Source organism: Papilio polytes, unplaced genomic scaffold (genome assembly GCF_000836215.1).
Source record: "Papilio polytes unplaced genomic scaffold, Ppol_1.0 DF824047.1, whole genome shotgun sequence".
Classification (NCBI taxonomy): Eukaryota; Metazoa; Arthropoda; class Insecta; order Lepidoptera; family Papilionidae; genus Papilio; species Papilio polytes.
The window spans coordinates 2,685,744-2,710,678 of NW_013525157.1; the positions used below are offsets into that span (position 1 = coordinate 2,685,744).

The 24,935-nt window shown below is 33.2% G+C and overlaps 1 protein-coding gene across 6 annotated transcripts in view; it reads left to right on the top strand.

Moving 5' to 3' along the window:
- LOC106100673 (agrin-like) overlaps nucleotides 1-24,935 on the top strand; it is a 127,610-nt gene that overhangs the window by 12,322 nt on the left and 90,353 nt on the right. The window lies entirely within an intron of this gene.

Consider the following 24,935-nt stretch of genomic DNA (forward strand, 5'->3'; position numbering starts at 1 on the left):
TATATTCAAGGTTGTTTTAATATCTACAATGATATATTAAAATTTTAAACATTAATTGACACTAAAATATAAGCCTTAATGACTTTATTTTGGATTTGACAAGATAATAAGTTGCAATGATGCAATTTAAGTTTTTATACATATTACTTATTCCTATCATCACCAGCTATACGTCCCCACCGAGGAGCTTGGAGCCTACCCTATGTTAGGGTGACTAGGACATAGTCATCCACGCTGGCCCACTGCGGGTTCGTAGACTACACATATATCTTCGCCGATATGTGCAGGTTGCATCACGATGTTTTCCTTCACCGTACTTATTCCTATGTTGACAGTCTTTTCTATCTTTACGTTATTTTTATGAATATTAAAATTTTATTATTTTACAATCTTGTATACAAGTATCTATCAAAATTGTAGGACAACAATCAAACCGGCTGATTTAAGTGACTGACTACAAGTTTCGAGATGCAAGAAGCTAAATAAGTCTAAAATTGAGTCAGAAATCATATGACGAAAAAGTAATATATCATGTAAGATGTGGCTTTCTTTCATAGAATAAATCGTAATATTACTATTTAAAAGAAATGGTATCGTAAAAAATGTTGTTTCACGTATTATCTGAGGTGATGAAATTATCTAAAATATTGATAAAGTTGTATCTCTGATAATGAAATGACTACTGATAAATCATTCAAAGCATAAAGTGGTATCAAGATAACCCCATAGTTTTTGATGTCCTAATTCTTATCATCTACAGTACATTTTTGCACGTTCCCCAGCGATTATCAAAAACTGTTGTCTTAATAGATATTATTTAAGATAAGGGTTACCTTATTATTATTAAACCAGCTGTTCCCGTGCGGCTTCATCCGCATGAAACTATGAACATTTTATTTTATTGTTTACATTTGTCAAATTATCAATAGCAAATGTCAAAATGACAAACCTTGGCAATCTTGCTTCCTTGATGTTGGCAGCAACTTATGGACTCTTTACCACATTAGGGTTATTATCCGAATTATTTACCTCCTAAGTTAAGTGGCGTGAAATATATAGCCTAAAGCATGACAAAAGTGTAGGGTTTTTATTAAAAAAATAATTATTCAAAAATATGCTGTAATTGCAGACATCTTAGACAAGAAAGAAGTCTGTGTTTACGCTTTATTATATAGATAATCTTAGCGTTAGAAGGTTACTCGTCTCCTACTGCTTTTCCCATCATCGTTTGAGAATTCGGCTGTGATTCTAACCGATTGCACTTCTATGAAACTCCGACGAAGAGACGGAAATGTTTCATGATTTAACGTACAGACATGAAAACATTACTATACTGTCGTGCAAAAATTGGTATACAAAAATGAATTCGGAAGTGGCGTGGCTGAAATTTAAATGAAAACGAACGCTAGTGCGATTCGGTTGCTGATACATGGATATGTTTTATTCGAATTTGTAGCCGCGTCAGGTGGAACTGCCGTCTGTTTGTGAACGGTATTTATTCCTGTACCAGTTATGGACAGCTATTGCTGCGTTTTTTTTCTTTTTTAATACACTTTATTCATGCATTTTAAATTTTGGAACAATGTAATGATAACTGCAGTAAAAATAATAAGAGATAAGCATGTAAATAACTTTCAATTCTGTTAATTACAGAAGATTATGAGATAAAAGTGTAAAAGTAAACATTTTTTTTTAATTAGTACGCATGTACTTTTTTAAAACATTACCCATAATTTAACGTAATATGTAAACGATTACAAACTCATTTTTGTTCAGTCTTAATGTAATTTCTATAAAAATATTGCGATATTTTTTTCGAACCGCATTAATTTTGAGATAAAACAATTAAGGGGTACTGGCAAATATTTAAAAAGATAAAAAAGAGGAATAAAAAAATATCTTATCAATGATAAATATAAGATAATATTTCACATCCAAAACATGATAATTATCAAATGTACTTAATGTCAAGGTCACTTTTTATCTTTCTACGCGATTTTATTGTGGTAGGAACAAAACTTGTTGGGTGGAGTGTTTTTTTTACTGTAGCTCGAGTATTATGCATACAGAATTTCGCGCCGGTCGTACTACGAGTTAACACGAAGTGTACTCAGAAGTGGGTAAAGGTAATTTGTTGGAACGACTATGCCCGACTGGATCGCCCACGCCGCTCCGCTCGGAGCCTCTTCTCACGGCTATGTGACTCTAAACCCCATAATAATTCAGCATTATATTCACAATGCCGATAATCGACTAACGGATGTTAAGTAACAGCCGATAATTAGATACTTTACCCCGAAACAATTACTATTGAATTATTCGAACAAAAAATAAAACAAAGGACTATCGTTTATTTAACAAAAAAAGGTTCTCGGAAGTTGTAATCGACAAAATGTGTATGAGATTTGTTGGTTTTTACGGTCGGTAGTGACACAAATATAATAAACTTTTGTTGATAATGTTACGTTCTCACTAATATTCTTGATAAACCCTCAGGTGTCAGGATCATTTATTTTATTTATTTTTACTAATGCTTACTCTAATATGTTATAAACATTTTACGGTTCCTTCGTAAGTCACAACCAATCAAACCTATCGATGTCTTTAATAAAATGCTCAATAAAATCTTATCTAAGTGAATGATTTTCTTTTAACCCAGGGAAAGTTTTTTATTACATTTTAATGCTCCAAAACAAAAACAACATTAATGTATCCACTTGTAAGATAAAATACCAGTTAGGGACAAATAAGATCGTGGCATTTGACACCGACGGACAAAAAGAGTTTTTATTGCTTCTACTCGTATTATGATCCTTTAAATATTGACTCAGCTAGTTTCCGTTTCGCCTTTTAGGTTAGACCGTTAGTAGTGACCCACGTTTTCTCAATAAAAAGACCTCCTGTTGCGTTGGGACAATTCATGGTTACAGTCGACCGGTTGGCTGCTTTAACGTCCTGATTCATTGACTATCAGCTTACTGTGTAACATCGTAAAATAATCAATTAGTGACTCGTGGTAAGGGCTTTCGTACACGTGCGACTTTGGATTGTATTGTGAAATACGCACGTGTGAAGATACATTACAATAACAATAAGTTTCCCATAGCTCATCATTGCGGCTATAAATGTCAGAGATTATGTTTTATAGCGAATGTAATAAATGTTTGAAAGAAATATTACATTCTATAAAATATTTTTTTGAAAAAAACATCCAGTATAGGATTGCGGCAGTAAAAACATATATTCATAATTAGTTTTGGTTTTAAATTACTTATAAACAAACCAAGAAACCATCCAGGTCTTCTATGAATTAATAACTGATCCGTTCCCATTGTTAGGGTTAAATTCGTAATGCAACATAGAAATATCAGGTATGAAATTAAAAAATGGCTGACTCCATAGTAAGATTAGAACATTCTAGTTATTTCTAATTGAGGTAAGCTCCGAGCCCTTCCGAATCTGCTCCGTAGCCGGAGAGGGCTAGGAAAAATAACGCATCAAGTAACAATATTATTTATAAAATATTATATACTTGCGATGTCTTATGTGTAAAAAGTTTTTTTTTTACTTTTTGTTTTTATTATTTAAATTCTGTTTAACCGTAGCTTTGGTTTGTTTTAGTTTTCCATTATGATTGCCGCATAGATTCTCCCTAAATATTAGATAGCTTGTATTTATAAATTTAAAACAATAAATAAACATTTTTTATGGTATTTATTTGATAATACTTTATTTATTTATGTGCAAAAAGGGTACAATAAAAATAGTCATATTAACTTAGTACTTTCGTAATAATAATTCATTTGTTATCAATATAATTAATCAAAAGGTAGTCATTGTATTGGTTTGGGAATATAGTTAATACGTTAAGCTCCTACGATATTGTTATACAAACTAACAATACCATAGATTCGATTTAGATCAACAAGATATTATGCCTATATTGTACAATGAAGCGTAAACACACGTATTATGTTCCAGATCCACCTAAAGTTACTATATAATAGTGATTACAACCCACGGGCATTAACTGTCACTGTTTAAATATACTCTATATTAATCCTAGTATTACATTATATTACCTTATTCCTATTATCTTAGAGAATTTAATTAAAACTTTTTATAACAAAGCTAAAAATACAATAATAAATTCTCTCCTCTTTATGCTAATATAATCTTGTTAGTATATCTCTAGACAGATATTTCATTAAAATAAGAAAATTTCGTGGTTTCATTATCGTAATAAAACTTTCACCAAGATCCCGATGAAATAGTTCGCTGTAAGCGGTACTCTAATGTAGCAACCTTATTTATAATTTCAAATTTAATTAATGTTCGCTAAACTGTTTTAATTAGGGTTTTACAAATAAACGACCGTCTGACTATCAAAGTTTCAGTGTTGTTTTAATACAAATTAATTTAATAAAATTAAGTAATATAACGCGATTAACCATAAATTTACAAATAAATAAAGTTATTTAATATAAAGAAAAAATATTTGAGGGCATATCAGGAATAATCGTGAGAAAGTTTTCGAAACGTCATCGATAAAATTTGTATTTGATTTGTGCTGTTTAAATAGCCGTAATGTATACCAACTCGTATAAAACTGTCACGCAAATATACAAGAAAGGACCTTCTACGAGTATATCTAAAATGTAAAGAATCACAATGAATCGTATCCAAATTGAATCCTACCAAATATGTCTATATGAATTTTAATACGGATCTAACTTTATTAGGAGTTGGCTATTATCGTTGTACACAATAGTGTTTGCTCAAAGTCTTAGTGGTTGTAGTGGTGGACAGTTATTATGGTGTTTTAGCGTGTCCCTAAGTGGGAAGTCACTTACCGAGATCGGCGAGTACGGAAGTTAGATGGGCAGCGGCCACCAAACATCGCAATTACTTAGTCTCACAGTCGGCCGACTTACAAAGTTCCAATTGGTGCTATTAGTGTCAATAATGATGCTTGGAATTAGTGGCCTTATAGTATAAGAGACAAGCGGGAATTTTAAGTAATAAAACCTTTTTATATGTTACATAACTGTTCAGAAATTTAGCGTCGTTACAATTTCATTTTTGTTTTACGAGTTACTTTTGAATTAACTTTATGTACTGACACCAAATGTAAATAAACTAGAAACAAAGGGAATGGATAAAGAAATTAAACAATTAGTACCCTTGACTACTTTACAAAGTCATATGGCATAACCAGTAAATTCACGGTACAGTATACTTTCGTTACAGCCTTGTGCGAATAACAAATTAACACATTTTCATGTTCGCGCTGTTAGGATTTCCCAGGAGTTCGCAGGTCGTACATATTAAAGCTGCATTTGCTTTGGGCTCTAAGTGTCAAAGCGTGGGCGGGTGAGAGCGTGAGAAATAAATAGGCAGTGTCGCGTTCACGCCTCCTTACCTAAAGAATTCAAGATGTCTCTAATGGGCAACCTTAATTATTTCTTTTAAGGAATTATAATCTATCATACGTCATATTTATGACGAAAACCTTATAACGTGCGTGACGTAATATATTGTCTAAGATACATTGAAATCAATTTAAAGAATTACGGCGGAATTACTACAGAAGTTTCGGCGAAAAAATAGGCGATTGAGCAGTTCACCTTATGTTACAAATGAGTGACCTAAATTTGAACTCTTTGTTGGATTTGCTTGATCGATAAGAGTTCGTTGAAATATTGTTTTTATAGTTAAATTCGTGACTGTAAAATGTATTAATTTTCTTAAATTAAAACAAAGATTTAATAAAGAGTCATTAGAATTTGTTTCAGCCGATCTCCGTTGCGAAATATTAGGGACTCGGGGCGGGGCTGAGTTAATATCATTAAGGGCGAAGCTAACATCTAGTTAAGGTCTTGTAATGATGTAATTATTTTAGCCAGAATAATGAAATATAAAACTCCTGTTATAAAATGTTAATTTTAAGTTTTCTGATTAAAATAAAAATGTAAAAGTTTGTTAACTTCATGATTTATGATACACATTTCTTTGTGAAGAAGACATTTTTGAGTGAAATCCGAAATAACTAAGCAAAATTAGGAAGGTACGGAATGTGTTAGTATTGCGAAGTTGTCACTTCGACACGAATTCTTCATATGTTAAATTAGTCAATAGACAGTAGGCGATAAAGACGCGGTAAGCATTGAGCTAACATCGACCAGCTTGCGTGCGAAATATCTTTCCTACCTTTGTTGTGTTAACCGACTCACAGTGAGTTTTCACAGTCAAAATACTTGTAAAAGTATATATTGTTGTTTCGGTTTTCAAAAGGGTGTGGCAAGGATAAAAGTATGTTTTTTTATAACTTGGCAGTTTACGGTAACACGTTACAAACGTCCACAAAAAGGTGAACAAGGAACGTTACGAAAGTTACGTAAATTTCTAAACACTTCGGTTTCCACAATTATACTTTGTTTAATAGAGGTTTTCTAGTTGTAACTACATTTTTTCTATATACAACTGTTATAACTCCTATTCATAAAACCCTTGTTGAAATAAAGATCTAGAGAAACGGAACATTTATTTCAAATCACAATGTGTTGTTTAAAATGTGGATTGCATTGATGTTAGTGAAATGTGAGGATTCATTAGTGAGCGGCAGTTAGGTAATGATTTGCGGTGGCAGTCATCACGACCGGGCGGAATTAAATCGGTGCACCGAGTACGCATGACAATAAATACTCTCACTTTTTAAAAAAGTGTCTTATTTACATGCCTTTTTCGAAAACATCAATCATGACATTTCAATGTACAAAATACGTGAGAAGTATATAGTGTATTACAGCGTGTGAAGGTGCTATTTCCATTAACAGTCTATGGTTTTTATTTATTTTAATTGAGTTTTAATATATGAACATAGTTTATGCATTTAAAACGTTTCGCAATCAAGTCGTTTGCGCAATTTCTGAGGAATCTTTGTGAAAGTTATCGGGCAAACTAACAAATAGGAAGTAAGGACATAATTCATTCCGCGGCACGGAGGTGTGTTCTGCTCTAAGCATATCAAACACCTATCTATAACCGTGTGACTAAATTGCTGTTCCCCGCAAGATAAACTGGACAAGATTAATGAGGCTAGCGTGCAAAACGTTTAAACCCATTTCCAACTTAAATCCGACGAGTCAGTTCCATATATTAGAGGCGAGAACGTTCCTGGCACAAATTTTGATCATTAACATTAACCAAATTAGTTGGCTTTAAACCGCCCCGAATCCGGACCGTTTTATGAACGAATTGAATAAATTACATCCACATGTATCTCGATGTGCGCATGTGAGCGGTTGAACATAGAAATTGTGGCAATTCGCGGATTTAACATTAATCAAGCGTTTTGTAAGCGGTTACGTGTAACGCTTTGTTGTTTAATTACAATTTATATTATTAAAATTATAGGTGATAATCATACTAATATTATAAATGCGAAACTTTAGATGGATGGATGGATGTTTATTAGAGTTTGTAGCCTAAACGGTTGACCGGATTTCGATGAAATTTGGTATAGATGTAGAAGTTAGTCTGAAAGAACACATAAATTTCTTTTTTTTGGTTAATTCCACGCGGACGGAGTCGCGGGCGAAAGCGTAATTAATATTTTATAAATATGCTTTTTTCTATAATCTACGTTAAAGTTTTAAATAATGATTATTATTTTGTAAAATTATTTCATAAAAATATCTATTTTGTATTTGTAAATTTTGTGTTTGTCAAAACAAGCAATGCGCGTATAAAGCCGTCATAATTCTTTGTAGGCATAATTACAAAGCTCTCTATTTCATGGTTCTGTGACCACTAAACCAATTTAAACTGAATTTTACGGATGAGCCACTTTCATGACATAATTTGTGTATATATTTGAAGAAAACTTTCATAATTATTTTGGGATATTACAATTATAATTTGTTTTATATTAGGTTATAAAATAAAGAAAGTAGCATAAGTAATCTACTTAGTAGCTTTTACAGCATTTACCCTTCTCTTATTCATCATACTGTAGCTAACATTAGCTTTTGTCTACGAAGCTCACGCAAAATTTAAAAAAAAATAGTAAAAAGCCAATATTTATCCTGGCTATGTTCTATATCAATGCTATAATCAAATAACCATCCATCTAAACTTTCCCATTTATAGTAGTTGGATTTTACTACATAAACAGTAACAATAAACTTTTGTTATATCTACGCCTTCTTGGTAAATGATTCTCTATTAAAAACTGTAATTAGCCGGGAGCGGGAAATACGGGAACCGATCTTGCCTTAAAAAAAAACGCTTAGTTTTACTTACCGGATGCGAGCACTTCCCTCGCTCATTCTTTTAAACGGTTCTATCCGAGAGAACAATTATGTCAATCAGTCTGTGGTATAACGGCTTACTGTATACCCTTATTTCATTCAGTTGTTTATTTATTTTTACCAACCAACTGTATTTTACTAGCAATTGCAATTTATGGGGAGCAATTTTACAACGGAGTTATTCTTTAGAATTGTTAAATGTAAGATTAAAGGCCTGTCCCACCACTGGCTGATAGAGGCTCAGATAGCTTATGACGTCTTTGTCAGGATAAGGGAACAGAATCCCATATTTCTATCACATATTTTACACGTTGGATTTACAACTTGGTGGGACATGCCCTAAATCGTACTTAAAACAGTAACGCGTGTTGCCTATTAAATTTCCATGAAAGAAAACCTTGAAGTGAATTTAAATAAGATTATTTTAAATTTGCTTTTCAAATTACATTACGCTTGATTATACGTGACTTGCTGTCCAGTTTTATTGTGCTTGCGAATGGAATTTATGAGAAGATGATTGTTGGTTAAAGAAAAACAAATACAAGATCCTTATGATATCGCAACTCGTAGATTATACCGTAAACCGAGAGTGGATACAATGCACCGAGGTTTGCGATTCAAGTCGAATGTAACGAGAAATTACGGGCAGCGATGTTATGCCGTTGTGAAACAGTTGTATTCTATTTTTCATACCGTTTTAGTGCCGTCACAATGCCGGACCTCTGCGATGCGATAATAAAACCAATAACGTAGGTGGTCCCGCACTGTGCGGCGAATATGTCTACATTTTTTGAGATCTATAAAATTTTACTATTCGGATCGAACAAGTCGGAATCAGCTTAAGTTTTATTATGCACTCGATTTAAATAAAGTTATTGCTCTCATCATTCTTGTCGGTTGTTTTTATGAAAAGTACAATAAAATTCGTTAAACAGTATATTTATGCCAGGTTCACAATAGCCAGTACAGTTAGAAAGTCGTGCAGGTTATGGATTGCATGGATTCACTGACGCCAGTTTGTCTTCACACTATGCCAGTTGATCGCTATTGTCCTACTGTAATGGTCAAGTGTAAAAAAATCACTACTTCATAGAGATACTATGAATATTAGTTTGTTTTCATGATATTTTATTCGCAACTTTGTCCTGCTTCTTTTCAATTTCACTCTTATTGTTTCATTGATTAACTTAAAAATGTTGCAATCTTTAATTTAGCCAATAGACTGTCACCTTAATTTTAGCAGATTTTTGAAAACAATGTTAGATAAATAGTTTTGATATCTAGTTTTAACTAGAAATTATAAACACCAAGAGATAATATTTAGCAACACGCGTTCTTTAAAGATGAAGAACTTCCATTGAGGTTGCGTTCGCTGTAATGACATACGCGTTCCTAAAGGGATGGCTTCAAAGCTATTTATTTAGACTTCTTCTTTATCCATTCTTGTTTACCGCCTAACATGAGATGGGTAATATAGAGAGAGTTCTATTTTGCAAGATTAGCTAAATTTATTTAACTGTAACATTTTCTATCGTTTTTGAATAGCTTAAAAAGCATTTTCTGCTATTATGTGCAATTACTTGCAAATTTTGTGACTTTACGTTCTTTTACTGATTTTTTTTTATTTTTCAGGTACGTGATGTTTTTATTAAGAAGAATGTGGTAAATATTAAATTTAATTATAAGTATATTTTAGTTTTTTTAATCTATGATGCCAATTTTGAGTAACAATTTATTACAAAAACTGATATCATTTTTATGCATGAACTAGCTTTCGCCCGCGACTTCGTCCCCGCGGAATTAAAAAAAAACAAATGCAAGTAGCCTAAGTGTTCTTTCAGACTATCCTCTACATCTATGCAAATTTCAACGAAATCCGTTCAACCGTTTAGGGTACAATTTCTAACAAACATCCATCCATCCATCTAAACTTTCGCATTTATAATATTAGTATGAAGAATGATTACTTTAAAAACTTGGATTTTATTTTTAAACGGTTTTATTCCTACTCTAAATGTATCATGGATTGTCACAACGATGCGACGAGAATATTTTTATGAACTAATTGGTTCAATTTATTGATCATTGTGCAGACGGCGCGGGCGCGGCGACTCGTGGTGACTAGTTAAATGCCACGCTTCGTTACTCTCCATTTAACTAAACTTTTTAAAATTCAGTTTGCTGATTGTTGTTTATTATTTAGGATTCCAAAGTCAATTAGATATGATTTTAACTCTAACTTCACTTGTTAAATGAACCATGAAAATGAATTTTCGGTGCACAAATACTTACACAAAAACACATTGTAAATTAGTTCCGATATCTTAATTTTTAATTTACAAGTTATTGATTTTCTTAGTAGTGTTTTGTTTCATAGTTGTTATTATTGACCTAAATTTATTTAAGGGCAAATGGTTCGTTGTCTATTCAACTTGAACCTTTCCCCGAGCTGCTCAGTAAACATTGACCGACCCTTGCACTTACAATTATACATGATAGATAGTAAACTATTAACTAAACATTTAAAAAAGCTAGAATTAACATTTTGCTAATTTACTTGTTGTAAAATTTACTTTGAATTTTTTAATTAAAAAACTCAAATGCAATATACTAAATTTCCAATTTCGCTTTGCTACATCAATCTCTCGTCACTTTTTTATTTTTCTAGCTTCCAAACGAAATGTTAAAAGAACACGTTTTGTGTTTTTTTAACTTCAAAAGGGGATCTATTGTTATAGATTTTGTTTGGCACAAAAATAGTAGCTGTCGGTCGCGAGTTTTGTGGCATCGTTGAGTGCTTTCGAGCGGCTCTCGACCGCCGGCGACTCAATGCGCACTCGTCGCGGCAATCGTTTTGACTGCCGACGAGATTGCTTACGTTGTCGCATCTGATTGAATTCACCCGTACGACCGTCGTCTGACCGACCCGCCTGACCCGGAAAATTAAGCTAACCACACGAACGTCGATATGTGTCAAGCCTTCCAACTAATGAGACATTTCTTTATCAAGCATTGTTAACGACTGCTTCTGTTAGAAAACGTCCGCATTTTTAAAAGCGCACACCTTTCGCTAAACTATCAAACAACTGTTTAATAGTGCACTACTGTATATTTTTTATTTGTGCAACTAAACAGTTGAATGTGTTGCGAAACAATCGACAATCGCACAGCAGTTGTGCGATAGTTTAATCAAAGGTGTGCGCCCGCTCTAATTGTATTTTAATTCATTTACTTTGACATTCTGTTTATCTATATTTACGTAAGAGTCGGAAACTTCGGCACCATCATTATACGTTTGTTTTACTGATAAAATGTTAGTTTGTTTTTTATACAAATTTTATTTCAGTTAATAACAATTCCACGTTACACAGTACAACGTTCATTCGAAACAATAGGGTCAAGAGGTCGCTGCGAGTGTGAAACGAATTAACGCCGCGTGAATTGTGCTCATCGCCGTACAAACCGAATTAGGAAAGCGGCTAAATGTATTACTGGGCATTACACGCTGCGCCGTAATGGGGCAGGATAACGTAAGTAAACTGCGGTCGCTAAAAGCATTTCAAGAGGCGAAACTTTCCCATTTCGTGTCTGTTAATATATTTATTGTTAATGTAAACACTATACAAAAACATTTTTATGTTTCTTTGTAATATTGTTATGAAATAATGGAAAAGAACTTAGGATTAAGATTATAATTTTAATAAAAAATGTGTCAATTTTAGCAGTAACAAAACTGCAACTTTATAGTGAAAAATCTTTGTAACGGAAATTGTCAGCATCTAAGAAGGAAGCCCGGCGGCTTACCGTGAATTACTGGCGTACGGAGGCAGTGGTTAATTAAGGGGTACCGGAGGCCCACTTACTACCAATTGATTGCATCTTAGATCCCTAGATGAATACTGAAATATATACCTGTACAGTAAATCTACTACTATTTTAATTAATGTACTACAAAGATTTAAACATTTTATCAATTAAATAACTACATAACAAAGACTTCAAATAATTGCTTGTTAAGATTTCTTGCATAAGTACTAGGACATCATAAATTCATACGATTGAAGCGGCGTGCATGTTAAAATATAAGCATGTCATAATGAATTATGTATGAAATTTATGCAGGTAAATTAAGTTCTCTGAGATACGTGAGAATGACCCGGCTGTCATCACCTTTGTATGTTTAATGTTGTGTGCACGGTGCACGCGCCACGCATGTGCAAAACCCGTTGTGAGTGAACGACAAACGCGACGATGCGACAGAAAATGATGTGATTTGATGCGACGAAGAAAGGATGTTTGACCCAGTGTAAAGGTGCTACTATCGATTGTTTTATCAGAGAACTAGCTTTCGCCCGCGAATCCGTCCGCGTGAAATTAAAAATAAAACAAAAGCATATAGCCTACGTGCTCTTTCAGTCTATCCTCTACATCTATGCCAAATTTCATCGAGATCACTTCAGCCGTTTAAGCTACAAACTCTAACAAACATCCATACATATATATTATTAGTAACATATGTAAAATGGACAGAGAAAATGGCATGAGAGGAGGGTGCAAGTGAGCTGAGTGAGTCATCGAAGTTTAGTTCCACAGGATAAGAAATTTGTCGTTTTATAATCATTGTTTTTGTTATTGTCGCATAATTTTTCTCATGTTTTAGTTATAATTTTGAAGCAAAATAAATTATAAAAGCGCTCCTAACGAGCCTGGGGATATTCTAGGAAAGTTTGCCTATGGAATGAACGTTTAAATAGAATGTGTGCATATTTGCTACCATAAACAGTCGTACGCAATTACTCAACTATTTGCATATACCCGCGTTAGATAAATGATTGTAATATTTCGTTAGGGATGAATTTGCTACTTGGCTAAAATCTACGCTTCTGATTGTCATATGTTTAAATGTTGTACCTTCCATAAAATATGTTTAGTCGAAACAATTATCTATATCTATGCTAATATTATAAAGAGGAAAAATTTGTATTTTTGTATGTATTCGATTGACGTAAAAACTACTAAGCCGACTTCAAAAATTCTTTTACCATTAGAAAGGTAATTTATCTGTGAGGAACATAGGCTATGTTTTTTTTTTATTTTACGCCGGCGAATTAGCAACAGCTAGTTAGTTATTTGGGAATTATCCATTTCACATAATTTTTTTCTGAGTCTATAGAAGTTATCGCGTTTACAGCTTAACACGTTTATTCCTGAATAACTTGGCGATGTGCCTTTTATGACAGAAACAAGTAGTAGCATGGAACAAGTTAATAATAATTGTTTTAGTAGCAGAATGCACTTGTGTGGAACAAAAAGATGTTTAGAGTGTACAAAGTTGATAGGGCAGGCGTTCCGATAATGCGTTTAAACCGGCAGGCCGCGATGTACCATATAAATCATTGCTAAGTGAGATCGGACCCCGTGTGTGAACTCGTATATCACCCGTGTAAATGAGACTTGCGCACACTTCACTATATCCTTGTAACAGATTCAATAAATTATATTTTCCCGTCGAATAATTCTATCATAGAGGAAGGAAATAGAATATTCCGTTATGTTTTCGCAATGTCTTTGTATAACTACCATGATATTGATAAATATAAATGTACTAGTTTTCGCCCGCAACTCCATCTGCGATAAATTAAAAAAAAAATGAAAGTGAGTAGCCTATGTGTTCTTTCAGTTTGTACTCTACGTCTATGCTTTTTTCTAGGAAGCCGATTTAAATATGTTATATTCTGTGTGAATTTGTTTGTTCAGATCTTCAGATATTAGCAGGAAAGTCAGATTTTAAAGTAGCTTTTGAAGAGCTAATTAATTCTGTTTGACGTATTTGAAATTCGCTTTAATTTTGGACTACACTGATAGAATAGGATCGCGCATCGGCTGGTTCACAGGGAATGGCAATAAAATGCCGCGGCACATTGAACATGCCCACATTGTACTAAAACGGACCGATGCACAACGTGTTCCAAACCGCACTGACCTACCACTCAAACTACACTAGCTGTATTCACCACATACTGTCTGAAATCATCTGTGATTTATTTTTTCGACTATATTACACCGGTAGAGGTAGACTTAGAAAGAGATATATGGATTGTATGAATGGTCACATGACCTAGAAGGGAGTAATGATTGAGATGACGCATTATTTGGTGGACGAAAACCTGGTCCGCCGGCTCTACAGGAGTTGGATAAGATAGTAGACATGATGCATGATGATGACTACAGTATGCTGGTTATGTCTTTCTTTGATAGCTATCGTGCTTTTAACTTGAATGATATAAAAAGAGTGTGATGGGATTGTCATGCGAAGTTCTAAAAAAAAGATTTTTTACGGCATCATCTGTTTAGGAGATAGACTAGAGAATCTAAATACCTGGAACTTTAGGTATGAATGTATGCTATGGGGCTTAAAGCTATTTTTAATATGATTAAGTCCATGTTGTGTACAATTAATAGGTATTTTTCAATACTATCGAGCTATTGCTCGTATTATACAATATTTTGTAACATGCCTGGGAACATTGATGCGACGCCGATGAGACGGCGAAAGGCGAACGCATAGATAGTAAGCAATAAGGCGCATCTGCTGTGAAGGTTACATTAAGCCCGCTACACACGCTGACAGTTAAATTTCTGCCTTTATAGTTCGATCGACTGTTCAGTTAAAACTGAAGATGTGTAGCGGATATTAAAATTACTGTAGATTAGAAATGACAACGTATTCAGTATTTTATTGTAGTTGTACACCTTGTATCCAATTGAATTTAATTATCAATAATTTACAGTATTAGGTACCTAATTGGAATGAAAATTTCTGTTAATCTCCAAAATATATACCTAATTAAAAATTATTTGCTTCATATTACATTTGCATGTTAATTTACATACTTTAATTAACTCTTTTTAGCATATTTATACCGCTTACAGAGTAACAATAATCGCCAGGTAGATATAAATATCAAATCATTTGCACCTTTACAGAAAACCAATACAAAACTTAAAAGTAACAACGACATCTGTTGATAATTTGGAAAAACATTGTAATAAATTTGATAACAAAAACAATTTGTAATCTAAATAGCGTATTCTATTAAACCATAATAACATACGAGAAAATGCGAAAGAAAACTTATGACGCATTTTCTCTAGAAAGTATTTACCGCGTAGAGCAAGCGTATAATGTATTCTTTTAGACTTTAGAGCCGCCCTCGTATATCTCACGACTGTATCTAGTAGGCGTCAAAGCGTATTCCGTGCGGCTTTGTAATAAATAACGTGTGAGTATTAACGTATGTGGCTGTAACATTTTATGTCGCCTAATTAATTGGGTAATTACTAATGTAATACGAACCAGGAGGCTAAGGGATATCGTACTTTTTAATAGATATTCCTATGCTAACTGTCCATACAAAAGGGCGATAATTCAGATTCTAGAATCGGGAATGCCTAAGGTTACATTTGTGCTTCATACAATTTCTTACAACTAAAATTATATATACCTCTCTATTTCGAAACTGACCTACAAAATCATGCAGTTCATCTTACTAATATTATAAATGCGAAAGTTTATATCGATTGGAGGCCTTTAAGAGTTTGTAGCCTAAATTGCTGTACTATCTTGATGTAGAATATAGTCTAGCTACTAGCTTTTGTTTTTTTTTAATTCCACGCGGATATCTCGGGCATAATCTAGTAATCTATCAGCCTTGTTATGTTGTATTTTATCTTATGTATACGATCAGAGGTTCATAAGATATGTAGTCTTACCTTATAAAAATTACTATATGAAAGTTATGACGAACGTCATTCCATATCTGTAAACATCGATTAGTCGTGAGATGATTGAAGATGTTGTTGGCTTTGATAAAAACAAGTTTCACTATAGACGGTTCGACGACATTCCCCCTGATATCCACACGGGTTATTAATGCTCAGGCAATATAGGAATATGGTCTTGGAAATGTATAGTTAATAAGTCAACTTGGAAACCGTAACTACAATCTGATCATTAAGCTAATGATGTCGGAGCAAATACCGATACACTGTTATTACAGCTAACTAACTCAATTAGTGTAGATCGTTCAATTACTTACAACCCTGTATCCTGCACGAGACGCGGTTGATATTTAACCTCCAATAAACTGTTCAAGACATGCCTTACGCTTGTTAAACCGCAAATAAGCAGTTATTAAATTTAATATTGAAATAAAGGTGTGAATTAAAATAAACAGTTGATGATCCTACTTCCTACTACTTTAGATGGATGGATGTTTGTTAGAGTTTGTAGCCTAAACTGCCGAATGGATCTCGATGAAATTTGGTATAGACGTACAGGATACTCTGGAAAAAACAAATAGGCTACTCTCTTTGATTTTTTTAATTCCACGCGGACGGAGTCACGGGCGAAAGCTAGTAATCAATAAATATTAATGCTTGTACTGTGTATATCTTTATATAGTAAAGCTTCAAAGTAAGAAAGTAATAAGAAAGTTGCAAGAATTTAAAAAATATTTTAAAAATATACACGTATTCCCCGGTTTGTAATAGAGGCAAGGTCTATTTTGGGTTGAACAATAAAAGTAGAACGTTGCACTAAAAGTTAACAATTGAACCGCAGCAGCAGTTCTCCTTCGGTAATAGTCCCCGCCCGGGCCGGGATTAAAAATTGACTAAGTCGGGGTGACTGCATTGCGCGTGGCGAGTGTACAAAATGTACACATTACACATTACACTGTACACACCTCAGTACACACTACACACAATTTGCATACATTATCTTTTAGCTTCATTGGTTACATTATAATTGTAAAGGAACAAAGCGCATTCTACACAAGGAATGTTTTTAAATTTTTATTTCCCCCAAAACTGACGACGTATACGGATTTGAGTGGCTGATGAATATTTAAATATTTCCTAACAGAAAGCTTACTTCAAAAATACAACACAAACGTACCTAATTGTGTCTAGTCTTTCAAATGTTATTTTTTCCTTCAATTTTTGTTTTACTTGATTTTTTATACCTGTACTTGGACTTTGGACAGACTTAATATTTGTTCAACCCATTTGAGTCTTGCAAGTTGATTTTTTTTTACTTCACCATAAAGGATCGCCGAGGTTGTAGCAGTTAATTGTTTTATTTTTATTAAATTATCCCCGACCGTGTCATGTCGGCGATATGTTCGACATTATTTATTACACGACAAACAGTTTAAATCTTGTTTTATGATGGGTTAAATGCGAAACAAGATCTTTACGACCGCTTGTTCCTGGTTTCGATTATTGGCGCCATTTATGTTACCGAAGTAACGTGAATTTCGTCGATTCGTAAATTGCACAAAAGCTCGCCAACAACAGCTTATAGTGGTTCACAGTTATAATCAATCTAAACTCAAAATGTCAAAATACACATTGATAAGTAATTTTTACCTAATCTACAATTTGTTTTGGTAAATTACAAATAGGCGGCATTAATGATCTGTGATATTAAATCTTAGTTTAGTGTTTTGTATCAGGACACAGTTGGGCGAAGTGGGGCCGAAGGGAAGGGGAGAGATCTCGAGTACTCCGATAATAAATTACACGTATATCACATCGATATATTCTGATGACGGTCTTATTTTATTAGGATTTTACTTTCAATATTTTAGTGTTAGGGTCGCGATACGTGTCTCGTAACTTGTAAAATACATCTTATCCCTCATTGGGGAATATAGAGTCGTATTTACGGTGAATATAAACTTTTTATGCCTTATTTCTATTTGGAATGGTGCGTTAGCTCAATCGTCTACTTAAAATATAAAATATGTTCACATTATTAACGTAATTCATCATTTTGAGATACAATTTCAAATAGTTGAAGATGTTATTATTGTTATTGCTTGTTACTGATTGAAAAGTAATGTATTTATTCCGTGTAGTGTTTCTATGACCTAATTAGATTGATTGTTTTCGACAATTAAGTTATCAAATTCTATTTTTTACTAGCAGTTGCTCGCGACTTCACTCGTGTGAAATTAAAAAAATATAGCCTATGTTATTCACCGATAAAGTAGCTTTATAATGGGGAAAGATTTTTTGAAATCGGCCAAGTAGTTTTTGAGTTATTTCAATACATATAAAAATACAAATCTTTCCTCTGTATATTGGTATAGATTTATTCTTATTAATGACTTACTTGAGATTTAATATTAGGACTTTTCGGAAACATGAAATTGTTATAATACAATCTTATTTCTCAGTACATTTCACCGTACCGGGTAAGGCAGTGCTCACTAAAAAGCTTATTTTCACGTTAAATTATTCTCAAGTCGGTTTCCCTCAAGACCTGCGGAGCTCATGTATTCTCTGCTATTGTAGCTAGCTCATTCTGAGAAATTGTAAGCATAAAAACTTGTTATACTAACTTGGTATTGTAAAACGAAATATTCTCATCAACGCTTTAACTGTTTTAATAGTAGAGTTTATTTTGTCCACTCTAAATATATTTTAATATCTATTTCACACATACATCGCAACTTAGTAACAAGTTCAATAGAAATTTCTCATTATAAGCAATATTTTTTAGAAAATATACGTAAGAGTACGTTGTTTTGAAGATATTTCTAGTAAATTCATCAAAAGGAAAGAAAGACATTTGAAAACATATAAAGAAACTTGCTACTATTCATTTCAACACTCAATTATAATTGTCAAAATAAAAAAAATTAAAAGCTTATTTGGTTAAAAGAGGGGAGAGTAATTTGAGTGCGACGAGTGACAGGAGGCAGACTTTTTTTAAGTTAATGGGCGGGTGTGGTTACATTAATTATGACGGATGAATCCCTGTTCAAGCGTTGCAGCGTTGCTGACTTTTTAAGTATTTTTGAATGGCGTTGATTAAATATTAATTAGTATCTACTTTTTATAAGTTTGGTGATTAAGTCATATTTTTTGTAAATTATAAGCTATTTATAAAATTCTTATATTCATAAGCAGGAAGTATAAATGGTCTAAATATTTTTTTTCTCATGATGGTCATGATGACCCTCTTAAAAAGTTTGCTAAAAATTAAATTTTTTTAACTTTGCCCTTGTAACCTTTATGAGTAAAAAAATCGAATCAGTTCCATTATGCCGGCTGTCGAATAAGAATTTTCTACGTGCTCGGGGGCGGCAGAATAAAGTTGACGGCATGTCGCTGCCGGGCCCCGACATCCGGCGCAGCTTCCGGACCGGCAAATTGTATTCGATTGACGATTGTGTTTGCATACGGTTTATATCTATTTGTCAAATAAAAACCAAATCGAAATATTACATTTTACTCATATTTGCCACCTGGTAATAAAAGCAAGATCGAGGGTTACTTATTTTTGATGGTAAAGGTTGAGTTAATTTCTGTTAAATATTTTTACTATAACATAATTTACTATAACACAAAATTATAATACATTAAATAAAGGAAGAATGTTTTAATTTACTTTTTTCTTAAGATAAAAGCAATCTTCTTTTATCTATTACTTTCGCAATGTTAACTAAAATAGATAGCATGGTCATATATTCTAAATCAAAATACATAAACTATAACTGTTACCATCAGGATGTACGTAATGTCCTCTTTTGAAAGCTAATTTTAAACTGTAAAAAGCAAAGCTGTTTAATTATGGACGCTGTTAGTTCCATTTGTCTTTTCCAGCCAGTAAGGGCTTGAGGGCGGTTTAATCCGGATTTATGACGAGCATTATAATAACTAAAGTACTGTTTCAATAAAACGCCCGATGGCAAGGAGCTCGTCATTTGTTTGTACAATATTATATCATGAATATTCATTCGAAGTAAAACCCTCACATCGAATATGACGTAATAATAATATATTGAGATATCACTATCCCACATGGCGAGAATTCTCGAGAAGGCCGAAATTAAAAATTAAAAAAAAAATTGATCTGGCTCACGAGGTTACCGCCATGAAATCGACTACCATTATTCTGATAGTCGTTTCGGTGTACGGGTTAATAGCGAAGAGCTTCGACCAACATCTTAAGAAGCTCTCGCTAGACAGTTGGATTAAGGGCCCGATTCAAAAGGCAGTTATTTTAGAAACCGCACGCATTGTGAGGAGGTTCCCGTCTCTGCAGCCCTGACGACTGGTTGCTTGCGTCATGGGATTCTGCAGTCGGTGGTGCTCTATTTTTTACATAATATATTTTATATTCATTTTTATATTTATATAAATCATGTAAAATACTATGTAATATGTAGTAAATAAGCGGATAGTGATATATGGATATAATAAATATTGAATTAATTTTATAATACACTTATAATCACTATTATAATGTCTGGATAACCTTTGGCACGATTAAGAATGGTTTTTGATTTTTATCCAAGTAAATTATCCCAAAGATCCATTTTATTAGCCATTCTTATATTTAGATTGTTTGCAAATCAATCCTTATTCACATTCCTTTCCATTTAAAAAGTTATTTGTTTATAAAATTAAAATATAAAACGAGATACGATACTAACTTTACTTGTTTTATTATAATATACTTCATGTACACTACTTTGTGTAATTTTATACGACACTAATTACTACACAAATGTTTTTACGTTCTTAGTTCCCCAAAGGTTTTATTACTGTGGCTATTAAGGAGATCACTGGAAATGTGATCTTCAATCTTAATTGTAAGGATCAGTGTGTACAACCCGTGACCATTATCAGGCTTCCGGGAATCGCCTTCTATATTAAAATATTATACAAATATCAAAATGCAAGTGTAACGTTTTTTAAGATGTTATATTCTAAAGTTTTCTAGCTTAGTTTTCTATTCAGTTGGCAATTGTAGCATTTTTCCATTGGTCATATATAAATTTCATCTGCTCAATATACGTCCCCACTGAGGGCGAGCCTACCTTATGTTACGGTTGACTAGGTCATAATCAAACACACAGTTAACACAACCTCGTGGCTATTAGTGTGAAATGAGTGAATTTTGAAAAAATATATGAACGTAAATATGTGGATTACCTAATAAATTTCAGTTCTACTGACATCATCGAATTGGTACGATGGATTATCTCAATAATAGGGCATAGGGAATATTTGTAAATTGTAAAAAGCTTTGCCTAAAATCGCTGACGTTCTCCTGGTAGAATTGATGTCAATGTTTCTTAAATACAACTTCGGATGTAGACATTTCGAAACGAAGTAAATCGAATTTCATTAGTTTATCCAGTCCTAGCAATACCGGGAGTATTGCTGCTACCGGGATGTTTATTATTAACATAAATTCCTAGTTCTAGTAGCCGCCGTACTCTCTACATCTTGTACAACACGGAGGCGGAATGCAAACTACGATGTAACCAATTAAATGTTCTTTAATTCTACAGATCCTACCATTTTATCGATGACTAGCTGTTCCCGTGCGATTTCATCAGCATAAAATTGTTTTATTATTTACTTGTGTCAAATTGTCAATAGCAAATGTCAAAATGACATGACTTGATGTCAAACCATGGCAACCTTGATTCCTTGATGTTGGCAACAACTTATGGTCGTATATTATTTACCCCCTTAGTTTAATGGCGTAAAAATAGCCTAAAGCTTGACGTAAGTGTAAGGCTGTTTATTAAAAAATAAAGTTATTTCAAAATATGCTGTGATTGTTGACATGTTGCGCCACAGGGTGGTGTGTTTTTACGTTTTATTATAATAGTATAGATTGTGCATGAATACCTTACAACATTATATGTTACACGGAGAGCGGGACTTCCTAACTCAAGTGCCTATTGGTTACTTAAAAGAAAGTCCCTACATCTGATTAATTGTACAATCTATTGTTACATCAATAAATCATTTTCAATTTTCATTCGAAATGTGATGAATATGCACATTTAGTAGCGTCCGAAGAATTATAATATCCTTTGAATTTGTAGCAAGTCAGCCCGCAGTTATGAAACCCATATTCATGCTGGTATTCTTAAACACCTACTAATAGTATAAAGCGGTGAACGTAATCTATAAAGGCGTTCCATTTTCCCGGTAAGAATAAAGATTTAAAGCAAATTTATGCGCTTCATTCAGCAACGGCGAGACTTTATATAAAACTTCAATACAAACAAGAAAGAGCGATAGAAATAGTGTTTGAAAAGACTAAACTATTTTGTTATTTTCAAAATCAGCGCCCGCGGGAAGCGGAAATTGAAAATGGAAGTTTTGTTTCCTTCGCGCAATGTGTATATTCCATTTTGTGAAATATGAAGATAAGGGTCAAAGTTTTGCAAAAGTGTTATAGGAAATCAGAAATTGGAACGAGTAAAATGCGGCCTTGCGGCTGCTTATAAGAAAAGTTTAGATCCTTTTTGCTTAGAGCGTGCGTTACTTACGTTGTTAAGTGATTCATGGAATATGTTTAGCGAAGGAAATATTATAGTAAAGTAAATTATTACACCGAGATATCCTATATCACTACAGATATACATACTCGTATATTTCAGATAAGCCAAAATAGATTTTAGGGCATTTCTTGTTACGATAGGATTAAGACTACTCGTATCTTTGGGACCTTAAAATGTTAATGTTATCGTTTAGATGGTGTACGTGGGAACAGTATATTTTTCTAGTAAACTGTAACGTAAGATTTGTTACGGAGTTAACTTACGTCACAAAAGATAAATCAAGTTTATGTGACATCTTCTGCCAGAGGGGAATTTATGCGGTTGTGTAAGTGTTCGCTTAATGTATTCCTTTACTAGAGTAGAAATTATTTTACAATGTAACAATTTATAACGTGTTTCAAGTTTTACAATCGGAAATTTGTTTTAAATCGTTAAATTGTATTGATTAACAATGTTAACTATTTAGAACATGATGCGTAACCATTACTCTCTGCACTAGGGAGTATTAAAGATGAATGATATATTCATGGGATTGTTTAATATAAGAGAAATCTTGATCCTTAAAAAGACACGTACGAAAAAAACATAACGTTGAAAAGGCATTAGTTGAACAAATTTGTCGTGAAATAAAAGGGTTCAACGCTTACCATTGTTCCGAAAACGTTTCGGTAAACATTTTATATACGCCCAGGAAGTTATATTTAGTCTTATACCTCGTAAGGCGCGTTAACAACTCAATACACTTTTATCCCTCATTGTTCTCACGCCGACGCAACGTGACTTGATTTAAATAAAATTCTCTCCGAATTTAAACACAAAGAGCAATAATTAGATTCGATAATAAGGGCTGCATTCGTACCGGTCGACTTACAATGTAAATGGTTATGGTAATGTATTGAAATTTAACTTAAATGGGGAACAATTTGCGGAGTCATGGTCGATGCGGTCGGTGTCGTGACGTCGACGGCGCGTTGTCGCTGCGTGACGCAGCAGTTGAACAACGGTACGCATGCATTGGTCTCCCGAACTAGTATGTAAATTATATTCAATATCATATATAACGAGTATAACAATTTAAACAATTATTAATATTCATTACTTCCTTCTTTTAAAAAAGTAGAGCAATAAGTAAAGTATTATAGAAATTCAAATAACTTCAAGAGGAAATTTGGCTATGCCATGGGGGAGGTGGAGATAATTTAAAATAGATTTAAAATCTAGAAAAAAATACTGTGATAGTATCTTTCCTCCCCCAGAGCTAGTCTCGATCATCGATGGGAGACGACCATTGCTGTGCGTACGATTTGTTATAAAAAATTACCTCAGTCCCTTAATTTTCAAGAGCTCTTAGTAAATCCATAATAGAAGACATCTATTGGCTTAATAAAATACTAGGTATAGTCCAAAAATCCTTGAAAATTATTGATACAGTGCTTTCGACACTTTAAATTGACGAAGCGTGGGCGGCATTGTAAACATCACTAACAATTCTGGTTAACAATTTCGAATCAAACCTTGAAATATTTATTGCTTCGCTACCTTTAGTGGGTCTCGACCTTGAAGTTCGTTGTTTGTCTTCACATTATCCGGTTTGAACGTTTGAAAATTTCATTAGGCGTAATTAAAAGGCGCCTAAGCCTCAGAACTCGTAATAAATATTCAATAAATTGATCGTAAAGGTAACGAGTGAAAGCTCAGTTGAATTTTAAGTAATATTATTTTAATTAATAGTGTACATTACATTCATTAATATGATACTTTTGATTATTGGAATGTAGTTAAGTCTATTAATATTTACATTTTAAATAGATTTGATGTTTCAAGCTGAGCTGGTAGAGTAGCGAAGGCTTGTCTTTTACGAATAATTGTGTATAACTTAATAAATCTGACTGTATTGTATTGATTTTTAATAGTTGACTACCTGTTACTATGCGAATTTATCCGCGTAAAATTAAAAAAAAAACATATTATTTTTTACATTTGTCAAATTATCAATTGCAAATGTCAAAATGACATGACATGATGTCAAACCATGGCAACCTTGCTTCCTTGATGTTGGCAGCAACTTATGGTATCTTTCCCACAATAGGGGTTTTATCCAAAAAATTGGCCACTAAGTTTAATCTCGTGAAAATATATAGCCTAAAGCGTGACGTAAGTGCAGCGCTTTTTATTTTAAAAAATATTAAAAAACATGCTGTAATTGCTGACATATTAGGCAACAAAGGAGTGTGTGTTTACG